The sequence below is a fragment of the Heterodontus francisci genome, chromosome 6 (assembly GCF_036365525.1).
Source record: "Heterodontus francisci isolate sHetFra1 chromosome 6, sHetFra1.hap1, whole genome shotgun sequence".
Classification (NCBI taxonomy): domain Eukaryota; kingdom Metazoa; phylum Chordata; class Chondrichthyes; order Heterodontiformes; family Heterodontidae; genus Heterodontus; species Heterodontus francisci.
In genome coordinates, this window is record NC_090376.1 from 5122932 (window position 1) to 5140478 (window position 17547).

Consider the following 17547-nt stretch of genomic DNA (forward strand, 5'->3'; position numbering starts at 1 on the left):
ACTGTGGGTATACCTACCCCACATGGACTGCAGCGGTTCAAGAAGGCAGCTCCCCACCACCTTCTCAAGGACAATTAGGGATGGGCAATAAATGCTGGCCTGGCCAGTGACGCCCACATCCCATGAATGAATGGAAAAATTGATGCAGTAACAGATCTCCTACAAAGATGACTACATTACCTCTGAACATTCAGCCTTACAGGGCGGTGTGGACAAACAGATTTACTTGTAACAGCCTGAGTTACATCCAAATTAGCTCTCTCAATAAGTCTGGGTCCTCTACATCTCATTGTGTCCACCGGGACTGATTATCCCCATTAATCTTTCACCATCCAATTACATTATAAACAACATGGGACCTCATCACAAACATGGAGCTTGTGCAGGTCTGGCTGTTAACTGATGGGGTTTCACTGTGTCAGCTGTGGCTCAGTGAATAACTCTCACCACCGAGACCGATCATCATGGGTTCAAATTCCACTCCAGGCACATAAGCTCCATAATCGAGGCTGACACAGGAGGAGGGTCAGTACTGAGGGAGGGCTGCACTGTCGGAGGGTCAGTACTGAGGGAGCGCTGCACTGTCAGAGGGTCAGTACTGAGGGAGTGCTGCACTGTCGGAGGGTCAGTACTGAGGGAGTGCTGCACTATTGGAGGGTCAGTACTGAGGGAGCGCTGCACTGTCGGAGGGTCAGTACTGAGGGAGTGTTGCACTATGGGAGGGCCAGTACTGAGGGAGCACTGCACTGTCGGAGGGTCAGTACTGAGGGAGCACTGCACTGTGGGAGGGTCAGTACTGAGGGAGCACTGCACTGTCGGAGGGTCAGTACTGAGGGAGTGCTGCACTGTCAGAGGGTCAGTACTGAGGGAGTGCTGCACTATGGGAGGGTCAGTACTGAGGGAGCACTGCACTGTCGGAGGGTCAGTACTGAGGGAGCGCCCCACTGTCGGAGGGTCAGTACTGAGGGAGTGCTGCACTATCAGAGGGTCAGTACTGAGGGAGAGCCCCACTGTCGGAGGGTCAGTACTGAGGGAGTGCTGCACTATCAGAGGGTCAGTACTGAGGGAGTGCCGCACTGTCAGAGGATCAGTACTGAGGGGGTGCTGCACTGTCGGAGGGTCAGTCGTGAGGGAGTGCTGCACTGTCAGAGAGTCAGTACTGAATGATTGCTGAACTGTTGTCTTCCAGGTGAGATGTTAAACTAAAGCACTCAGCTGCTATCTGATATGGAGGGAAAATATCCAACTGAACAATTGAAAGAAGTGGTGGTAGGGGATGGGGAACTCTCCCCCCATGTCCTGGGGCCAATATCGATCCCTCAACCAACATCTGCTCATTAGCACATTGCCGTTTATGGGATCTTGGTGTGTGAAAATTGACTGCCGCATTTCCTAAACTACAACAGTGAGGACACGTCAAAAAACTGTGATTGGCTGTGAAGTGCTTTGTGATGTCCTGAGGATGTGAATGGAGTTATAGAAATGCAAGTGTCAACCTCAATTAGGAAGCTGACAGTCCCAGCCCCTCAGGGTGCCCAGGGGCTCCCACGCCCGGGTTGGAGAGTCCGCCTGCTGCAGCCAGAGTTCCAAGGGTTTCTGTTCCCACAGAGGCCGAAAGCAGCCACATTGTGGGAATAGCATCACTTCCGAGACAAACCCCCCAATCCTCTCCCCATATCATCATTCCATTAGCATTGGAGCACCTTCACCAACAACAGCAATTTGCATTTATATAGCGCCTTTAATGTAGTAACGTCCCAAGGTGCTTCACAGGAGGGTAATCAAACACAATTTGACACTGAGCCACATAAGGAGATATTCGCACAAGTGATCAAAAGCTCGGTCAAAGAGGTAGGTTTTACAGAGTGTCTTAAAGGAGGAGAGAGAAAGGGAGAGTTTTAGGGAGAGAATTCCGGAGTTTGGGATCCAGGCAGTTGAAGGCACAGTCGCCAATGGTGGAGTGATTAAAATTGGGGATGCTCGGGAGTCTGGAATGAGAGGAGCGCGGAAATCTCGGAGGGTTGTGGGGCTGGAGGAGATTACAGAGATAGGGAGGGTGAGGTCCTGGAGGGATTGGAAAACTAGTGTGAGGATTTTAAAATCGAGGCGAGTGACCAGATCCCAGTTTCCAGCTCCCAGATCCCAACTGGAAGAAGCTTCGTGTCCGTCTTGCTGTGGGAGCTGAAGATTAGAAATTGGTTCCGTGTTTTCTGATTCACCTACTTGCAAATCACAAAGGTGTTGAACGAGGAGACAAATTTACAGCCTCAAAAAAAATACTAAATTCTGCTTTTTATAAACTGTAATTTGCATGGGAATGAGTTCTGGTGATGTGTGAAAATCTCGACGTTATAAATAACAGAAATTCAAATGTTTGAAAATTTATCTCCTCATTTGTTTTAAAGTCTCCTATCATCAGGGTTGGGTCTAAACCCCGGGGAACTGGTGTCACTGATTGTCCCAAGTCAGTGGGGAGATTGAGGCGAGGAATTTGCTGTTTGTCAGGAACACAAATCACAACTCCTGTCAATTCACCCGTTTTCCACCGGGCCCCAATTCATTTCAATGCAAAAGAAAAACAAATCCGGTCTGAAACTGACCCAGTTTCGCTAACGTCCCTCTATCGTCATTAACGAAGAGCAATTCCCCCTCCCCCACCGCCCTGAGAGTCAGGATATTTGACCAGGGAGGGCAGCACATTGCATCAGTCTTCATCAGAGATTTACCAAAACTCACTCACACTCATTCACAAACACAAAACTGCTCACAGCATGGCTGACCACAAACACTAAATTTAACCCAAATGTACTCCCTTATCTCAGTCAGAGGCTTAAACCTACTTCAGACATTTCAGCACATAATCTAGACCAAACACCCTGTGCAGTACTGAGGGAGCACTGCACTGTCGGAGGGTCAGTATTGAGGGAGCGCTGCACTGTCAGAGGGTCAGGACTGAGGGAGTGCTGCACTGTCAGAGGGTCAGGACTGAGGGAGCACTGCACTGTCAGAGGGTCAGGACTGAGGGAGTGCTGCACTGTCAGAGGGTCAGGACTGAGGGAGCACTGCACTGTCGGAGGGTCAGGACTGAGGGAGTGCTGCACTGTCAGAGGGTCAGGACTGAGGGAGCACTGCACTGTCGGAGGGTCAGGACTGAGGGAGTGCTGCACTGTCAGAGGGTCAGGACTGAGGGAGCACTGCACTGTCGGAGGGTCAGTACTGAGGGAGCGCTGCACTGTCAGAGGGTCAGTACTGAGGGAGTGCTGCACTGTCAGAGAGTCAGTACTGAGGGAGCGCTGCACTGTCAGAGGGTCAGTACTGAGGGAGCGCTGCACTGTCAGAGGGTCAGGACTGAGGGAGTGCTGCACTGTTGGAGGGTCAGGACTGAGGGAGTGCTGCACTGTCGGAGGGTCAGTACTGAGGGAGTGCTGCACTGTCGGAGAGTCAGTACTTATTTATTTATTTGGAGATACAGCACTGAAACAGGCCCTTCGGCCCACCAAGTCTGTGCTGACCATCAGCCACCCATTTATACTAATCCTACACTAATCCCATATTCCTACCACATCCCCACCTGTCCCTATATTTCCCTACCACCTACCTATACTAGGGGCAATTTATAATGGCCAATTTACCTATCAACCTGCAAGTTATTTTGGTGGTGGGAGGAAACAGGAGCACCCGGAGGAAACCCACGCAGACACAGGGAGAACTTGCAAACTCCACACAGGCAGTACCCAGAATTGAACCCGGGTCGCTGGAGCTGTGAGGCTGCGGTGCTAACCACTGTGCCGGTGCTGCACTGTTGGAGGTGATGTCTCTCAGGTGAGGTGTTAAGCCAAGGCTTTTTCTTCCCTGTCAGGTGGATAAAAATCCCAGGTCACGTTTTGAACATGAGAATGAAGTGCTGATTCCTGCAATTTTGAGGGACTGGGCTCGGACGATATCAGACTGGGAGACAGCGGCATCGACACTGAACTCCATCTGATTACCCTCACCAAACGTAAGAGGATTTCACTCTTGTTGTGATTTCACAGACCGAGGGTTCCACAGTACAAACAGTGAGTGTTATTAATGAGAATTGACAGGAACAGTCCTCACTATCAAACAGTTATTATTAAATGTGGCAAAACAGGCACATGGGGAACTATAACACAAAATGTTTGCAGAACCCAGCGCACAAATCACAGCCCTTGGATTCCAAGTCATGGCAACCAGCCCATAACCACCAGTGACCATGAATTTATATCCATGGTAACCATCCTCCCATCAGATTCCAATAAGCACATCTCCCTGTGGCCCCTCAGTGCCTGCCCAGGGTCTGCACTTCCAGTGGTGTCATCCCATGATCACCTCATGGGGAAGTCTGGGAATTCCTGTAAAGAGCACCAACCCGGATTTGGGACAATCCGATCCCCTCTCTCTCAGGTGGAACTAAAAGATCCCATGGCCACTATTTCAAAGACGAGCAGGTGATTTCTCCCCGGTGGGTGTCCTGGTCAATATTTATCCCTCAACCAATATCACTAAACCGATTATCTGGTCATTATCACATTGCTGTTGTGGGATCTTGCTGTATGCAACTGTGAAAGGCGCTATATAAATGCAAGGTCTTTCCTTTACTAATATTGAGTGGACAAGTAATCTTACAGGCTGTGAATCGAATATGCTGTAGCTGAACATAAGCAAATAAGAAATAGGATCAGGAATCGGCCACTCGGCCCCTCGAGCCTGCTCTGCTAATCAACAAGCTCATGTCTGATCTTCGACCCCAACTCCGCCTTCCCGCACTATCCCCATATTCCTTAATTCCCTTAGTTCCCAAACATCTAACGACCTCAGTCTTGAATATATTCAACAACTGAGCATCTACAGCTCTCCGTGGTAAAGAATTTCAAAGATTCACAGCCCTCTGAGTGAAGAACTTTCTCCTCGTCTCGATCCTAAATGACAGACCCCTTATTCTGAGACTGTGCCCCTGCATTGTAGATTCCCCAGCCGGGGGGAAACAACCTCTCGGTCTACCCTGACAATCCCCTTTCAAAATGTTATACATTTCAATTAGATTACCTCCCATTCCTCTAAACACCAGGGAATATTGACCTAGTCTACTGAATCTCTCTTCATTGGACAATCCCCTCATCCCAGGAATCAGTCCAGTGAATCTTTGTCGCCCTCCCTCGAGGGCAAGTGTATCCTTCCTTAGGTAAGGAGACCACAACTGGACACAGTACTCCAGGTGTGGTCTCACCATGCCCTGTATAATTGCAGTAAGATTTCTTTACTCTGAAACACCAATCCCATTGTAACAACAGCTAACATACCATTGTCCTTCCTAATTGCTTGTTAACTTTCTGTAAACCATGTACAAAGACACCCAGGCCCCTTTGAATGCAAACATTTCCTAGTGTCTCACCATTCAAAAAATATTGTTTTTTATTTTTCCTACCAAACTGGATAATTTCACACTTCACCACATTATATTCCATCTGCCCATGTTCTTGTCCACTCACCCAATCTTTCTATATCCCTCTGTAGCCTCTTGACATCCTCCTCACAGTTTACTTTCCCACCTAACACCAGGATGCAAGTCGTCAGGTCCAAGGAATTGTCACCACTTAGTCCATTAATTTCTTCAGTACTATTTATTTACCTTTACTGGTTTATTTAAGTTCCTTATTCTTACTAGAATGGTTCCCTATTAATTCCAGAAATTTTGTGTCTTCTACCGTGATCTATCTCTGCCATTTCCTTATTCCCCATTATAATTTTTCACCTGTCTCTGCCTTAGTGGGCCCACGTTTACTTGCACTAATCTCTTCCTATTCACATACCTCTAGAAATGTTTACAATCTGTTTTTATGTCTCTTGCTTGTCTATTCTCATATTCTCTTTTCTCTTTCCTTCTCAGTTTCTTGGTCCTCCTTGCTGAATTCTAAAATCCTCCCAATCCTCAGGCTTACTAATCTGTTTTTGTGCCTTAAAGGAATATATATTTTTTACAAATTATGTATTAATTCTTTAAATGCTAGCCATTGCTTGTCTACTGTCATATCTTTTAATGTAGTTTCCAATTTACCTTAGCCAACTCAACCCCATGCCAATGTAACTTGCTTTGTTTAGATTTAAGACCCTAGTTTTGGGTTGAACTAAATCACTCTCAAACTCAATATAAAATCTATTATACTATAGTCACTCTTCTCTAAAGGCCCATTTATTATAAGGTTATTAACTAGCCCTTTCTCATTATAAATTACTAGATCCAAAATAGCCTGTTCCCTAGTTGGCTCCTTGACATACCGATTTAGAAAACTATCTTGAATACATTCCATGAACTCTTCCTCCACACTATTCCTACAACTTTGGTTTACCCAATCTATGTGGAGATTAAAGTGCCCCATGATTACTGCATTGCTCTTATTACATGTGCCTCTGATTTCCTGATTTATAGTCTGCCCTAAACTTCAACTACTTTTGGGGAGCCTATAAACAACTCCCACCAATGATTTCTATCCCTCGCTGTTCTTTAGCTCAACCCAAATTGAAATCTACTTCTTGATTTTGTTCTGAGCTAAAGTCCTTTCTCTCTACTGAGTTCATCCCATCCTTTATCATCAGTCCTTTTCCATTCTGTCCATCTCTTCTAAAAGTTAAGTATTCTGGAATATTTAATTCCCAACCCTGGTCACTTTGCAACCATATCTCCATTAATTTCTACCTGCGATATTAATTCATCTAATTTGTAAATGCTTCATTCCTTTAGCTTTGACATGTTTCTACTTTTCCCTGACATCAACTAAGACACTAATGCCCTATTACCTTTGTTAATCTCACTGTCCCTGACTCTTCTGCTTATTCTTGCCCAAACTGCTGCCATGCTCTACACCTTTGTCATTTCTCGTGTTTCTGTTGAATTTACCATTTCCTGAATCCACAGATTCCCTCTTTATTACTATAAAGTATGATCTACTGCCCTAGTAATTCAGTTCTCCAAGACACTGGTCCCAGCCTGGTTTAAGTGGAGCCTGTCCCAATGGAACAGCTCCCTCTTTCCCCAGTACTGGTGCCAGGGCTCCGAGAGTGAAACCCCTGCCTCCCAAAACACTGCTTCAACCACACATTTCATAATCTAATCTGTTTATCCCGATGCTAATTAGCTCGTGGCTCAGGGAACAATCCAGAGATTATTATCTTTGACGTTCTTCTTTTTAACTTGGACCCTGACTCCTCAAACTCTCTCAGCATTCCTGATTATACTTATGTTGTTAGTCCCTACATGGACCATGACAACTGGATCCTCCCCCTCCCATTTCAAGTTCGTCTCCAGCAAGGAGATGTCTTTAACCTGGTATTGGTCAGGCAACACAACCTCTAGAGCTCCTGATTGGTGCTGTAGAGAACAGTATCTACCCCCTGACTATACTTTCCCCTATCACTACCCCCTGACTATACCTTCCCCTATCACTACCCCCTGACTATACCTTCCCCTATCACTACCCCCCTGACTATACTTTCCCCTATCACTACCCCCTGACTATACTTTCCCCAATCACTACCCCCTGACTATACCTTCCCCTATCACTACCCCCTGACTATACCTTCCCCTATCACTACCCCCCTGACTATACTTTCCCCTATCACTACCCCCTGACTATACTTTCCCCAATCACTACCCCCTGACTATACTTACCCCTATCACTACCCCCTGACTATACTTACCCCTATCACTACCCCCTGACTATACTTACCCCTATCACTACCCCCTGACTATACTTTCCCCTATCACTACCCCCTGACTATACTTACCCCTATCACTACCCCCTAACTATACTTTCCCCAATCACTACCCCCTGACTATACTTACCCCTATCACTACCCCCTGACTATACTTTCCCCTATCACTACCCCCTGACTATACTTACCCCTATCACTACCCCCTGACTATACTTTCCCCTATCACTACCCCCTGACTATACTTACCCCTATCACTACCCCCTAACTATACTTTCCCCAATCACTACCCCCTGACTATACTTACCCCTATCACTACCCCCTGACTATACTTTCCCCTATCACTACCCCCTGACTATACTTACCCCTATCACTACCCCCCTGACTATACTTTTCCCTATCACTACCCCCTGACTATACTTACCCCTATCACTACCCCCTGACTATACTTACCCCTATCACTACCCCCTAACTATACTTTCCCCAATCACTACCCCCTGACTATACTTACCCCTATCACTACCCCCTGACCATACTTTCCCCTATCACTATCCCCCTGACTATACTTTCCCCTATCACTACCCCCTGACTATACTTTCCCCTATCACTACCCCCCTGACTATACTTTCCCCTATCACTACCCCCTGACTATACTTTCCCCTATCACTACCCCCTGACTATACTTTCCCCTATCACTACCCCCCTGACTATACTTTCCCCTATCACTACCCCCTGACTATACTTTCCCCTATCACTACCCCCCTGACTATACTTTCCCCTATCACTACCCCCCTGACTATACTTTCCCCTATCACTACCCCCTGACTATACTTTCCCCTATCACTACCCCCTGACTATACTTTCCCCTATCACTACCCCCTGACTATACTTTCCCCAATCACTACCCCCCTGACTATACTTTCCCCTATCACTACCCCCTGACTATACTTACCCCTATCACTACCCCTCTGACTATACTTTCCCCTATCACTACCGCCTGACTATACTTTCCCCTATCACTACCCCCTGACTATACTTTCCCCAATCACTACCCCCCTGACTATACTTTCCCCTATCAATACCCCCTGACTATACTTTCCCCTATCACTACCGCCTGACTATACTTACCCCTATCACTACCCCTCTGACTATACTTTCCCCTATCACTACCCCCTGACTATACTTACCCCTATCACTACCCCCTGACTATACTTTCCCCTATCACTACCCCCTGACTATACTTACCCCTATCACTACCCCCCTGACTATACTTTTCCCTATCACTACCCCCTGACTATACTTACCCCTATCACTACCCCCTGACTATACTTACCCCTATCACTACCCCCTAACTATACTTTCCCCAATCACTACCCCCTGACTATACTTACCCCTATCACTACCCCCTGACCATACTTTCCCCTATCACTACCCCCCTGACTATACTTTCCCCTATCACTACCCCCTGACTATACTTTCCCCTATCACTACCCCCCTGACTATACTTTCCCCTATCACTACCCCCTGACTATACTTTCCCCTATCACTACCCCCTGACTATACTTTCCCCTATCACTACCCCCCTGACTATACTTTCCCCTATCACTACCCCCTGACTATACTTTCCCCTATCACTACCCCCCTGACTATACTTTCCCCTATCACTACCCCCCTGACTATACTTTCCCCTATCACTACCCCCTGACTATACTTTCCCCTATCACTACCCCCTGACTATACTTTCCCCTATCACTACCCCCTGACTATACTTTCCCCAATCACTACCCCCCTGACTATACTTTCCCCTATCACTACCCCCTGACTATACTTACCCCTATCACTACCCCTCTGACTATACTTTCCCCTATCACTACCGCCTGACTATACTTTCCCCTATCACTACCCCCTGACTATACTTTCCCCAATCACTACCCCCCTGACTATACTTTCCCCTATCAATACCCCCTGACTATACTTTCCCCTATCACTACCCCCTGACTATACTTTCCCCTATCACTACCCCCTGACTATACTTACCCCTATCACTACCCCTCTGACTATACTTTCCCCTATCACTACCGCCTGACTATACTTACCCCTATCACTACCCCTCTGACTATACTTTCCCCTATCACTACCCCCTGACTATACTTTCCCCTATCACTACCCCTCTGACTATACGTTCCCCTATCACTACCCCCTGACTATACTTACCCCTATCACTACCCCTCTGACTATACTTTCCCCTATCACTACCCCCTGACTATACTTTCCCCTATCACTACCCCCTGACTATACTTACCCCTATCACTACCCCTCTGACTATACTTTCCCCTATCACTACCCCCTGACTATACTTTCCCCTATCACTACCCCCTGACTATACTTTCCCCTATCACTACCCCCTGACTATACTTTCCCTTATCACTACCCCCTGACTATACTTTCCCCTATCACTACCCCCTGACTATACTTACCCCTATCACTACCCCTCTGACTATACTTTCCCCTATCACTACCCCCTGACTATACTTACCCCTATCACTACCCCTCTGACTATACTTTCCCCTATCACTACCGCCTGACTATACTTTCCCCTATCACTACCCCCTGACTATACTTACCCCTATCACTACCCCTCTGACTATACTTTCCCCTATCACTACCCCCTGACTATACTTTCCCCTATCACTACCCCTCTGACTATACTTTCCCCTATCACTACCCCCTGACTATACTTACCCCTATCACTACCCCTCTGACTATACTTTCCCCTATCACTACCCCCTGACTATACTTTCCCCTATCACTACCCCCCTGACTATACTTTCCCCTATCACTACCCCCTGACTATACTTTCCCCTATCACTACCCCCTGACTATACTTTCCCCTATCACTACCCCCTGACTATACTTACCCCTATCACTACCCCTCTGACTATACTTTCCCCTATCACTACCCCCTGACTATACTTTCCCCTATCACTACCCCCTGACTATACTTTCCCCTATCACTACCCCCTGACTATACTTTCCCCTATCACTACCCCCTGACTATACTTACCCCTATCACTACCCCTCTGACTATACTTTCCCCTATCACTACCCCCTGACTATACTTACCCCTATCACTACCCCTCTGACTATACTTTCCCCTATCACTACCGCCTGACTATACTTTCCCCTATCACTACCCCCTGACTATACTTACCCCTATCACTACCCCCTGACTATACTTTCCCCTATCACTACCCCCTGACTATACTTTCCCCTATCACTACCCCCTGACTATACTTTCCCCTATCACTACCCTCTGACTATACTTTCCCCTATCACTACCCCCTGACTATACTTTCCCCTATCACTACCCCTCTGACTATACTTTCCCCTATCACTACCCCCTGACTATACTTTCCCCTATCACTACCCCCTGACTATACTTTCCCCTATCACTACCCCCTGACTATACTTTCCCCTATCACTACCCCCTGACTATACTTACCCCTATCACTACCCCTCTGACTATACTTTCCCCTATCACTACCCCCTGACTATACTTTCCCCTATCACTACCCCCTGACTATACTTTCCCCTATCACTACCCCCTGACTATACTTTCCCCTATCACTACCCCCTGACTATACTTACCCCTATCACTACCCCTCTGACTATACTTTCCCCTATCACTACCCCCTGACTATACTTTCCCCTATCACTACCCCTCTGACTATACTTTCCCCTATCACTACCCCCTGACTATACTTACCCCTATCACTACCCCTCTGACTATACTTTCCCCTATCACTACCCCCTGACTATACTTTCCCCTATCACTACCCCCTGACTATACTTACCCCTATCACTACCCCTCTGACTATACTTTCCCCTATCACTACCCCCTGACTATACTTTCCCCTATCACTACCCCCTGACTATACTTTCCCCTATCACTACCCCCTGACTATACTTTCCCCTATCACTACCCCCTGACTATACTTTCCCCTATCACTACCCCCTGACTATACTTACCCCTATCACTACCCCTCTGACTATACTTTCCCCTATCACTACCCCCTGACTATACTTACCCCTATCACTACCCCTCTGACTATACTTTCCCCTATCACTACCGCCTGACTATACTTTCCCCTATCACTACCCCCTGACTATACTTACCCCTATCACTACCCCTCTGACTATACTTTCCCCTATCACTACCCCCTGACTATACTTTCCCCTATCACTACCCCTCTGACTATACTTTCCCCTATCACTACCCCCTGACTATACTTACCCCTATCACTACCCCTCTGACTATACTTTCCCCTATCACTACCCCCTGACTATACTTTCCCCTATCACTACCCCCTGACTATACTTTCCCCTATCACTACCCCCTGACTATACTTTCCCCTATCACTACCCCCTGACTATACTTACCCCTATCACTACCCCTCTGACTATACTTTCCCCTATCACTACCCCCTGACTATACTTTCCCCTATCACTACCCCCTGACTATACTTTCCCCTATCACTACCCCCTGACTATACTTTCCCCTATCACTACCCCCTGACTATACTTACCCCTATCACTACCCCTCTGACTATACTTTCCCCTATCACTACCCCCTGACTATACTTACCCCTATCACTACCCCTCTGACTATACTTTCCCCTATCACTACCGCCTGACTATACTTTCCCCTATCACTACCGCCTGACTATACTTTCCCCTATCACTACCCCCTGACTATACTTACCCCTATCACTACCCCCTGACTATACTTTCCCCTATCACTACCCCCTGACTATACTTTCCCCTATCACTACCCCCTGACTATACTTTCCCCTATCACTACCCTCTGACTATACTTTCCCCTATCACTACCCCCTGACTATACTTTCCCCTATCACTACCCCTCTGACTATACTTTCCCCTATCACTACCCCCTGACTATACTTTCCCCTATCACTACCCCCTGACTATACTTTCCCCTATCACTACCCCCTGACTATACTTTCCCCTATCACTACCCCCTGACTATACTTACCCCTATCACTACCCCTCTGACTATACTTTCCCCTATCACTACCCCCTGACTATACTTTCCCCTATCACTACCCCCTGACTATACTTTCCCCTATCACTACCCCCTGACTATACTTTCCCCTATCACTACCCCCTGACTATACTTACCCCTATCACTACCCCCCTGACTATACTTTCCCCTATCACTACCCCCTAACTATACTTTCCCCTATCACTACCCCCTAACTATACTTTCCCCTATCACTACCCCCTGACTATACTTTCCCCTATCACTACCCCCTGACTATACTTTCCCCAATCACTACCCCCTAACTATACTTTCCCCTATCACTACCCCCTGACTATACTTTCCCCTATCACTACCCCCTAACTATACTTTCCCCTATCACTACCCCCTGACTATACTTTCCCCTATCACTACCCCCCTGACTATACTTTCCCCAATCACTACCCTCTGACTATACTTTCCCCTATCACTACCCCCTGACTATACTTTCCCCTATCACTACCCCCTGACTATACTTTCCCCTATCACTACCCCCTGACTATACTTTCCCCTATCACTACCCCCTGACTATACTTTCCCCTATCACTACCCCCTGACTATACTTACCCCTATCACTACCCCCCTGACTATACTTTCCCCTATCACTACCCCCTAACTATACTTTCCCCTATCACTACCCCCTAACTATACTTTCCCCTATCACTACCCCCTGACTATACTTTCCCCTATCACTACCCCCTGACTATACTTTCCCCAATCACTACCCCCTAACTATACTTTCCCCTATCACTACCCCCTGACTATACTTTCCCCTATCACTACCCCCTAACTATACTTTCCCCTATCACTACCCCCTGACTATACTTTCCCCTATCACTACCCCCCTGACTATACTTTCCCCTATCACTACCCCCTAACTATACTTTCCCCTATCACTACCCCCTGACTATACTTTCCCCTATCACTACCCCCTAACTATACTTTCCCCTATCACTACCCCCTGACTATACTTTCCCCTATCACTACCCCCCTGACTATACTTTCCCCAATCACTACCCCCCTGACTATACTTTCCCCTATCACTACCCCCTAACTATACTTTCCCCTATCACTACCCCCTGACTATACTTTCCCCTATCACTACCCCCTAACTATACTTTCCCCTATCACTACCCCCTGACTATACTTTCCCCTATCACTACCCCCCTGACTATACTTTCCCCAATCACTACCCCCTGACTATACTTTCCCCTATCACTACCCCCTGACTATACTTTCCCCTATCACTACCCCCTGACTATACTTTCCCCTATCACTACCCCACTGACTATACTTTCCCCTATCACTACCCCCCTGACTATACTTTCCCAATCACTACCCCCTGACTATACTTTCCCCTATCACTACCCCCTGACTATACTTACCCCTATCACTACCCCCCTGACTATACTTTCCCCTATCACTACCCCCCTGACTATACTTTCCCCAATCACTACCCCCTGACTATACTTTCCCCTATCACTACCCCCCTGACTATACTTTCCCCAATCACTACCCCCTGACTATACTTTCCCCTATCACTACCCCCTGACTATACTTTCCCCAATCACTACCCCCCTGACTATACTTTCCCCTATCACTACCCCCTGACTATACTTTCCCCTATCACTACCCCCCTGACTATACTTTCCCCAATCACTACCCCCTGACTATACTTTCCCCTATCACTACCCCCTGACTATACTTTCCCCTATCACTACCCCCTGACTATACTTTCCCCTATCACTACCCCCTAACTATACTTTCCCCTATCACTACCCCCCTGACTATACTTTCCCCTATCACTACCCCCTGACTATACTTTCCCCTATCACTACCCCCTGACTATACTTTCCCCTATCACTACCCCCTGACTATACTTTCCCCTATCACTACCCCCTAACTATACTTTCCCCTATCACTACCCCCTGACTATACTTTCCCCTATCACTACCCCCCTGACTATACTTTCCCCAATCACTACCCCCTAACTATACTTTCCCCTATCACTACCCCCTGACTATACTTTCCCCTATCACTACCCCCTGACTATACTTTCCCCTATCACTACCCCCTAACTATACTTTCCCCTATCACTACCCCCTGACTATACTTTCCCCTATCACTACCCCCTGACTATACTTTCCCCAATCACTACCCCCTAACTATACTTTCCCCTATCACTACCCCCTGACTATACTTTCCCCTATCACTACCCCCTGACTATACTTTCCCCTATCACTACTCCCTAACTATACTTTCCCCTATCACTACCCCCTGACTATACTTTCCCCTATCACTACCCTCTGACTATACTTTCCCCTATCACTACCCCCCTGACTATACTTTCCCCTATCACTACCCCCCTGACTATACTTTCCCCTATCACTACCCCCTAACTATACTTTCCCCTATCACTACCCCCTGACTATACTTTCCCCTATCACTACCCCCTAACTATACTTTCCCCTATCACTACCCTCTGACTATACTTTCCCCTATCACTACCCCCTAACTATACTTTCCCCTATCACTACCCCCTGACTATACTTTCCCCTATCACTACCCCCTAACTATACTTTCCCCTATCACTACCCCCCTGACTATACTTTCCCCTATCACTACCCCCCTGACTATACTTTCCCCTATCACTACCCCCCTGACTATACTTTCCCCAATCACTACCCCCTGACTATACTTTCCCCAATCACTACCCCCTGACTATACTTTCCCCTATCACTACCCCCTAACTATACTTTCCCCTATCACTACCCCCTGACTATACCTTCCCCTATCACTACCCCCTGACTATACTTTCCCCTATCACTACCCCCTAACTATACTTTCCCCTATCACTACCCCCTGACTATACTTTCCCCTATCACTACCCTCTGACTATACTTTCCCCTATCACTACCCCCTGACTATACTTTCCCCAATCACTACCCCCCTGACTATACTTTCCCCTATCACTACCCCCTAACTATACTTTCCCCTATCACTACCCCCTAACTATACTTTCCCCTATCACTACCCCCTGACTATACTTTCCCCTATCACTACCCCCTGACTATACTTTCCCCAATCACTACCCCCCTGACTATACTTTCCCCAATCACTACCCCCTGACTATACTTTCCCCTATCACTACCCCCTAACTATACTTTCCCCTATCACTACCCCCTAACTATACTTTCCCCTATCACTACCCCCTGACTATACTTTCCCCTATCACTACCCCCTGACTATACTTTCCCCAATCACTACCCCCCTGACTATACTTTCCCCAATCACTACCCCCTGACTATACTTTCCCCTATCACTACCCTCTGACTATACTTTCCCCTATCACTACCCCCTGACTATACTTTCCCCAATCACTACCCCCCTGACTATACTTTCCCCTATCACTACCCCCTAACTATACTTTCCCCTATCACTACCCCCTGACTATACTTTCCCCAATCACTACCCCCTAACTATACTTTCCCCTATCACTACCCCCTGACTATACTTTCCCCTATCACTACCCCCTAACTATACTTTCCCCTATCACTACCCCCTGACTATACTTTCCCCTATCACTACCCCCCTGACTATACTTTCCCCTATCACTACCCCCTAACTATACTTTCCCCTATCACTACCCCCTGACTATACTTTCCCCTATCACTACCCCCTAACTATACTTTCCCCTATCACTACCCCCTGACTATACTTTCCCCTATCACTACCCCCCTGACTATACTTTCCCCAATCACTACCCCCCTGACTATACTTTCCCCTATCACTACCCCCTAACTATACTTTCCCCTATCACTACCCCCTGACTATACTTTCCCCTATCACTACCCCCTAACTATACTTTCCCCTATCACTACCCCCTGACTATACTTTCCCCTATCACTACCCCCCTGACTATACTTTCCCCAATCACTACCCCCTGACTATACTTTCCCCTATCACTACCCCCTGACTATACTTTCCCCTATCACTACCCCCTGACTATACTTTCCCCTATCACTACCCCACTGACTATACTTTCCCCTATCACTACCCCCCTGACTATACTTTCCCAATCACTACCCCCTGACTATACTTTCCCCTATCACTACCCCCTGACTATACTTACCCCTATCACTACCCCCCTGACTATACTTTCCCCTATCACTACCCCCCTGACTATACTTTCCCCAATCACTACCCCCTGACTATACTTTCCCCTATCACTACCCCCCTGACTATACTTTCCCCAATCACTACCCCCTGACTATACTTTCCCCTATCACTACCCCCTGACTATACTTTCCCCAATCACTACCCCCCTGACTATACTTTCCCCTATCACTACCCCCTGACTATACTTTCCCCTATCACTACCCCCCTGACTATACTTTCCCCAATCACTACCCCCTGACTATACTTTCCCCTATCACTACCCCCTGACTATACTTTCCCCTATCACTACCCCCCTGACTATACTTTCCCCTATCACTACCCCCTAACTATACTTTCCCCTATCACTACCCCCCTGACTATACTTTCCCCTATCACTACCCCCTGACTATACTTTCCCCTATCACTACCCCCTGACTATACTTTCCCCTATCACTACCCCCTGACTATACTTTCCCCTATCACTACCCCCTAACTATACTTTCCCCTATCACTACCCCCTGACTATACTTTCCCCTATCACTACCCCCCTGACTATACTTTCC

General features: G+C 47.3%; 1 pseudogene; it reads left to right on the plus strand.

The window, feature by feature from the left end:
• The window catches only part of LOC137371064 (neuronal acetylcholine receptor subunit alpha-10-like), a 44123-nt pseudogene that overhangs the window by 18216 nt on the left and 8360 nt on the right, over positions 1–17547 (plus strand).